We start from the raw sequence: 6854 nt of genomic DNA, 5'->3' as shown, positions 1-6854 counted from the left end.
ATATATATATATATATATATATATAAAAATATAAATGCCTAGAATATGGCAGTAGACAGGACTGTAGCAAGGGACACAGAGTCTATCACTATCCACACCACAGCTCAGTATATTTCCTAATAAGAAGCTCACGAATTTACTTGTCCTCCTTGGGCTAAGGAGCGGCGTGTGCTGCCATTTCACCTTCTTCATCCCCACCACCTCACCAACACTCTTTCTTTTTTTTCTGATTGTATCCATTCTAGTGAACATGCAGTGCTGCTTCCTGGCATTTGTATTTGCATTTCTTTATTACCAGATAACATGGAACACCTTGTCACTAACATTGTCCAGTGCATATCTTCTTTAGAGAAGTATCCACTTGAGTACTTTACATATTTTTATGTAGGTTATACTATGGTCTGAAGGTTGGTTTAGGAAACCTAATGCATACATGGTTTGTATTAAGTAGTATTAAATATTGAAGTCTTACAATTGGCCAACGTATAAAGAAAAAGAATGTTCTGCCCTAAACAGGACATTTCTATCCCACTGCATATCACAATTCCTCTCCTGCCAAGGCTCAGGGATCTCTGCAAAAGATGGAGCAGAAAGATTGAAAGAACCAGAGGAAGTAAATAGTCTTCCACACACAGAACCTGTTTTCGGAACATAGCAAGGTAACTGCTCATATGAACAACTGATATCGCATGTTTCAGAACTATGTAAGTCTAATCCAGACAAAATTCCAGAATGAAGAGAAGAGGCATAAAGTCCTACTCCTAGCTAAAGATCTTTTGGCAATTAATAGATTCTGGGAGAGGGAGAATCAGTTTATTTTAAAGGATGAAGCCCTTTGTAAGCTGCCCATGCCTCAGTGAAGGCCGTACATCCTTGAGTAAATGGGCAGCACAAATGGTACTTGAGGGCTTTAAGGAGACTCTAAAGGACACAAAGTCAGGTGGGTAGGGAAGACAGAACTATATCTAGGAGGAATGGAAGAAAAGAGAAATATGATTTAAACACATTGCATGAAGTTCTCAAAGAATAAATAAAAATGAGGGGAAAAAAAGGAGAGTTGGCGTCTTTGGTGAAGCGATGAGTCATGGAAGCTCTGCACACATAAATGGTTTCAGTCCTTCTCATGAGAGTCTGAGAGGATAGCCTAGAGGCCACATGGAAGACTCCATCGACGAGAAACAGATCTTCAGCAGACACAGAATGTGCTGGTCTGATGATTGTGGACCGAGAAGCTTCCAGAAGCAGGAGAAATAAGTTGTGTCACTTGTCAATTCCCCAAAATTGGACTGGGGAGATTATTGTGGGTGAAGCACTTGTCACACAAGCATGAGGACTGGAGTTTGGCAGTATGTAGAATCCACATGAATAGACAGGCTGTTGTGACTGCTGCCCCAGCACTCAGAGCAAGTTCACTAGAGAGACTAGTCTACCGCTGATTGCTGGTTTTAATTGAGAGACACTCCTGCCTCAATAAATAAAGTGGAGAGTGACCAAAGAAGGCATACAGTGTCAACTGTTGGCCTCCATGAGCACATATATCACACACATGTGCACCCGTACCCATCTTAATGCACATTTACATACACACATAATATATATACACACATCACTTCAACATGCTGATACAATTGCCTGCATGTATTTATTAAGGTAAAGAGTTCTTTATAAGTATTCTGAACATTAGATCTTACCAGACAAATGGCTAGCAAATATTTTATTCCACTCTTTTCCCTTTAGTAATGATAAATTTCAGTTTATCTTCTTTTTCTTTATTACTATTTGGGTCAATCATAAGAATTCAAGCATCAGCCGGGCGTGGTGGCGCACGCCTTTAATCCCAGCACTCGGGAGGTAGAGGCAGGCGGATTTCTGAGTTCGAGGCCAGCCTGGTCTACAAAGTGAGTTCCAGGACAGCCAGGGCTACACAGAGAAACTCTGTCTCGAAAAACCAAAAAAAAAAAAAAAAGAATTCAAGCATCCGCATAGTTAGTTCCAGCATATCAAACAACTTCTTCCAGTGTTCATGGACATCTGCATGTATATAGTGCACATACATTGAGTCAGGCACACATATAACAAATAGAGATAGATAGATAGATAGATAGATAGATAGATAGATAGATAGATAGATAAATTGTCAGCTTGACACAAACCTAGAGTTATCTTGGAAGAAGAACCTTAATTGAGACTATACCTCCAGTAGGCAAATTTGTAGGACATTTTCTTGATTAATGATTGATGTTGGAAGAACTACTGAAGGAAGTGCCACCCCTGGGCACAGTTCCATGGCTTCTGCTTTAGCTCCTTCCTCCAGGTTCCCGCCATGAGTTCCTACCATGATTTCTTCTGATGATGAACTATGATGTGGAAGTATAAGGCGAATAAACCCTTTTCTTCCCAAGCTGCTTTTGGCCATCATCTTTTATCACAGCAATAGAAACTCTAAGACAACATTTTCCAATTGATTTATTCCTCTGATATCCTTCTCTGCTCCTACCTGACTCTTCCACCAAGTGTTTTTATTAACATGGCTACATCCAACATCTGGTTCTGAGGGAAAGCTACAGGAAACCATGGCAACACCTTCACATTACTCCTATGGGGTTTGGGGTTGAGAATAAATTTAAACTCTATGTGACCCTAATGAGACTAAAATGAGCAAGAACATAGAAATAAAGTATTAGGTTGGGATCGTAGAAAACCAAATGTCTTGGTTTATGCCCCAAGGTTTTTCCCTCACTAGGATAGGATAGGGATATTGACTGCTTGTTAGAACTAGTTTGCTATGCAACTAATTTTACACTGAAAATGAAGAACACTCATTATGTCTCTGGTAGCTTAAAGTATCATTCATAGCTTTGGAGAGCTAATTATGAACAAATATTCATGAGATCTGTCTTGCAAAACTATTACAATCTGTGCTTACTGCTCAATGGAGCAGAACTAAATATGATCTGAATGGATGTACTACATAGGACCGTGGCAGATTCGCCACAAACTTCAGATCCTTTTACAAAGGAAGTGTGGACTTATGGAACCTTATTATTACAACCACACCAGGCTCCCAGTCCAGCTGCTCTTCTACCAAGAGTATGTGTCTAAGAATATTATACCACAAAAAATGATAGGATAAATAGGGGGCTCCAACCCCTAGTGCTTGGTAAGTGTCTTATTCACTTCTGAAGATTAAGTCCAGCTGCCCCGTGTGCCTGGTAAAGGGGTTGAGTAGCATAGCACAAATACTTAGTAGCATATTTGAACCCTACAGTTTAAACAAAAAACAGAAGTTTCTGTCTGTTTTTGAATTTTCTTTCTAGTTGTAAAATGCAAATTATTTTTTCTTAATCAGATTTATCTACCCATTTTTATATACTGAAACATGGGGGATTTTACACCTGATCATTCTCTCTATATGCATTTATTAAGTAGGCTGTCCAGCTTAACTTCATGCCTGCACTAAATCCCTACATCACGTATGATTCATCAAGTAACTTGACAAAGTTCTTAATCTCAATTCTCCAGTCAGGACATTTCTCTCCATTCAAACCAAAATTTTCTTCTTCTACTTTTGTGGATAATGTTATAATCCCTTTACACATTCAAGTAATCGAATAACCACTTGCCACTCCAATTATAAGGCTGCAAGTTCTGAATAGCTCCTTTGTTTGATTATTTTTCTATCATATTTGTTTTTATTATTTTAATTCATTATTAGTTGTAGTTTATGCTGTATAGAAGCATACTAAACTGGACCTTTCTACAAACTGGTTCCTTATTTTTCCCCAATGTCAATAAAATGCTTTTCTAACTATCAAATGGGGCATGTCACAACTTCATTTTCAATGTCTTGTTTCCATATTACAGCAATGAATAGTAGCTGTGGATTTCAAAACATATAATTTAATGTGTCAAAGATAAAAATTCAGAATAATGCATAGTTTTACATGAAAAACAATAAACTCCTGCTTATAAAAAATGAGAAAGATTTAAATGAGTAGAGGTTATTCCAAAGTAATAGGAAAGAATGGAAAAATACTTACTACAATGCCACTTATTTTTTTCCTTAGCTTCTCTCTCTCTCTCTCTCTCTCTCTCTCTCTCTCTCTCTCTCTCTCTCTCTCTCTCTCTCTCTGACACAGGGTCTCCCTGTATATCCCAAGCTGTCATAGAACTCATGATGTACATCTTATCCTAACATATTGCGCTTATCCTGACTTATTTTGTCAAAACTGACAGGCTAAAAATTTTTTATTCATTCAAGAATAAGAAAACACCCTTGAAGAATACATCATTATGTATAAAGTTACAGCAAACTACTGAAATGTTACTTACACGGAACAACAGGTGCACAGATGAAAGGTTGTTTAGTGTGGGACTATGTGAGTCAGCGTTCCTTTGCTGCAGTAAAGGAAAGAGTAAATGTAAAGAGAGAGCCCATTATTTTACCTGAAGTCTTTAGAGCTTTCAGCCCATGGTCAGCTGGCCACAAGTGCTTTGGACAACACAGTACATACAGCATGGGACTACGGCAATGAGGGGTGAGGAGAGGAAGAGAGTCAAGCTTTCAATATCTCAAAAGAACCTAACTTCTCCCTCAGTTCCAGACCCTAGAAACTCTACCACAGCCCAGTGGTGCCACAGGATGGCACCCAAGTTTTCACATGCAGGATGCTGTGGTCATTTAAAATAGGAAACTTAATAAAAGCCTGTTTGCTTTTACAGGGTTTTTAAAATTGCTTTATCTTATCAACCCTTATCAACTGTCTTAATCTTTAAAAAATCTGCATCTTGTTTTTTCCCCTCTATTTTTTCATTTGTGTATTAATTCAAAGTGAGTTTAGGTGTTTACTTACTACAATCTTTAAAATGATACTTATGTAGCTCGTTTCTCTCTGTTCCAACAATATAAACTGTACATTTCCCTCTAATCAAATTCATCTGTTTCCAAAAATATGTAATGCCAGGACAGCCAGGGCTACACAGAGAAACCCTGTCTCAAAAAACAAAAACAAACAAACAAACAAAGCAACCATAGACAAGATGCGCTTGTTTGTCCTCTCATAACTCACTGAAACTTTAGTGTTAGAGTCTCATGCTCTTGGCCATCATCGACACCACGTTTTGTTCTTTCTCCATCATAGTGTACTGTACCATTTCAACACAAGGCGAAAGTCACGTTGTGCCAATAAGCATATCAAAATAGAGATTCAGGTTTAATAAAACAGACTCCCCAGAAATTGTAAGATAAGCATGAAAAGAGGTAGGCCTTTTCATGGTCATGTTTCTTATGATGCAGAAGTAAAGTATTGCCCTAGTGCAGAAATTGCCCTAGTTTAGTTCTCTGTTGCTGTGATAAAACACTGACCAACTTGGGGAGGGAAGGGTTTGTTTGGCTTACAAGTTACACTCCACCCATCATGCAGGGACCCAAGAGCTCAATGTGGGAACCCGGAGGCAGGAACTGCAGCTGATAACACGGAGCGAAGCTGCTGCCTTGCATGCTTCCCGGACTTGCTCAGCTACTTTCTTATAGAGCTTTGGCCCACCGGCCTCAAGATGGCATGTCCACAGTGGACTCAGTCCTCCTACATCAACTAGCAATCAAGAAAATGTTCCATAGACGTGTGTGCAGACCAGTCTGTTGGAGGAAATTAAATTGCCCTATTCCCAGATTCGACAAGGTGCCAAAATGAACTAGGACAAGTGTGACACCACTTCATGTGACTAAAGAGGTTTCCAAAGCTAGCAAATTTCATTAATGATTAATTAGTTTTAAAAAATCCAGTCAGGGTATATCTATCATCATTAAATATTTAGCATTACATTAGAAAATGTGATTTTTGTCTTTTAATTATAATTTTTACCACTAGGTGGCAGTCACCAAAAGATTTTATTCTATCTTTTATTATCAATTAAATCTGTTTTTATACAATTCACACCTGAACACAATTCATACCCTCTTCACGCAAACCCCTCCTGCCCAGATCATGGCGTCACAGTGGTCATGACTATTTCGTTTGCTTTATGACAAGTGAAACTGACGCGGGGCTATGTGATCATGGTTCTGGAGCCGTATTTCGGAGCAGGGCCCAGAATTGCAGATAGTGCTTCTTCCTCTCCCAGAACCTACCAACAGCTTTGAGCTTAGAGCTAAGGGAGGGGCCCACGAGCTCCCCCTCCCACTTGGCTTATTGTTCCTAGGGCCAGTCTTGTGTGTGCCCAGTGCAGGAAACTACAGCTATTGTGAGTTGATACGTGGAATCGTTGCGGGAACCTACATAATGGCTTTTCGAAACCTTTCACCCTGTCTTCTGGGTCCTACATACGTCTCACTCTCTTCTTCGGTGTTCCCATGCTTTACAGGGGATAGTGTTTCACTTAACCTTGAAAGTGGACATTTATCTGACTGAAGATATTGAATGCCCAGATCTGGACCATGTTTTCATCAACTCTTTGTGTTTTCAAACTTTTCATTTAAAATCAGAAACTTCTATATTATAAAATGATTATGTGTCGTGTATGTGTGTGTCTGTGTGTGTGTGTGTGTGTGTTCCACACTGTCAAGCATCCTGAAGTAAAGTATATCCCGAGATCTTTAAGATTGTGTGTCACAGCAAGTAAAGACATCTTCCATGGAAGTCTTAGGATCTAAATTCCATTCTCAGGACCCATATAAAGGTAGGAGGAAAGACTAAAGAATGGATTCCAAAAAGCTGCTCTCTTGGCTTTACATCCATGCTGTCAGGCATATCCCACCACAACTCTCTCTCTCTCTCTCTCTCTCTCTCTCTCTCTCTCTCTCTCTCTCTCTCTCTCGCACGCTTATGCATAATACCTTTTAAATTGTGTTGCTT

General features: G+C 39.3%; 1 long non-coding RNA gene across 1 annotated transcript; it reads right to left on the bottom strand.

Annotated features, from left to right (window-relative positions):
- Positions 1 to 799: 799 nt before the first annotated feature.
- On the bottom strand, positions 800 to 6522 carry LOC110308254. Its single transcript, XR_002379538.2, has 2 exons — positions 4333 to 6522; positions 800 to 1232 (listed from the first exon to the last, which is right to left on the bottom strand). It is a non-coding gene; the product is annotated as an uncharacterized LOC110308254 (long non-coding RNA).
- Positions 6523 to 6854: the final 332 nt, after the last annotated feature.

The sequence above is a fragment of the Mus caroli genome, chromosome 13, assembly GCF_900094665.2.
Source record: "Mus caroli chromosome 13, CAROLI_EIJ_v1.1, whole genome shotgun sequence".
NCBI lineage: Eukaryota > Metazoa > Chordata > Mammalia > Rodentia > Muridae > Mus > Mus caroli.
Note: the sequence above shows the minus strand (reverse complement) of the source record. Positions and strands in the feature narration are given on the sequence as shown.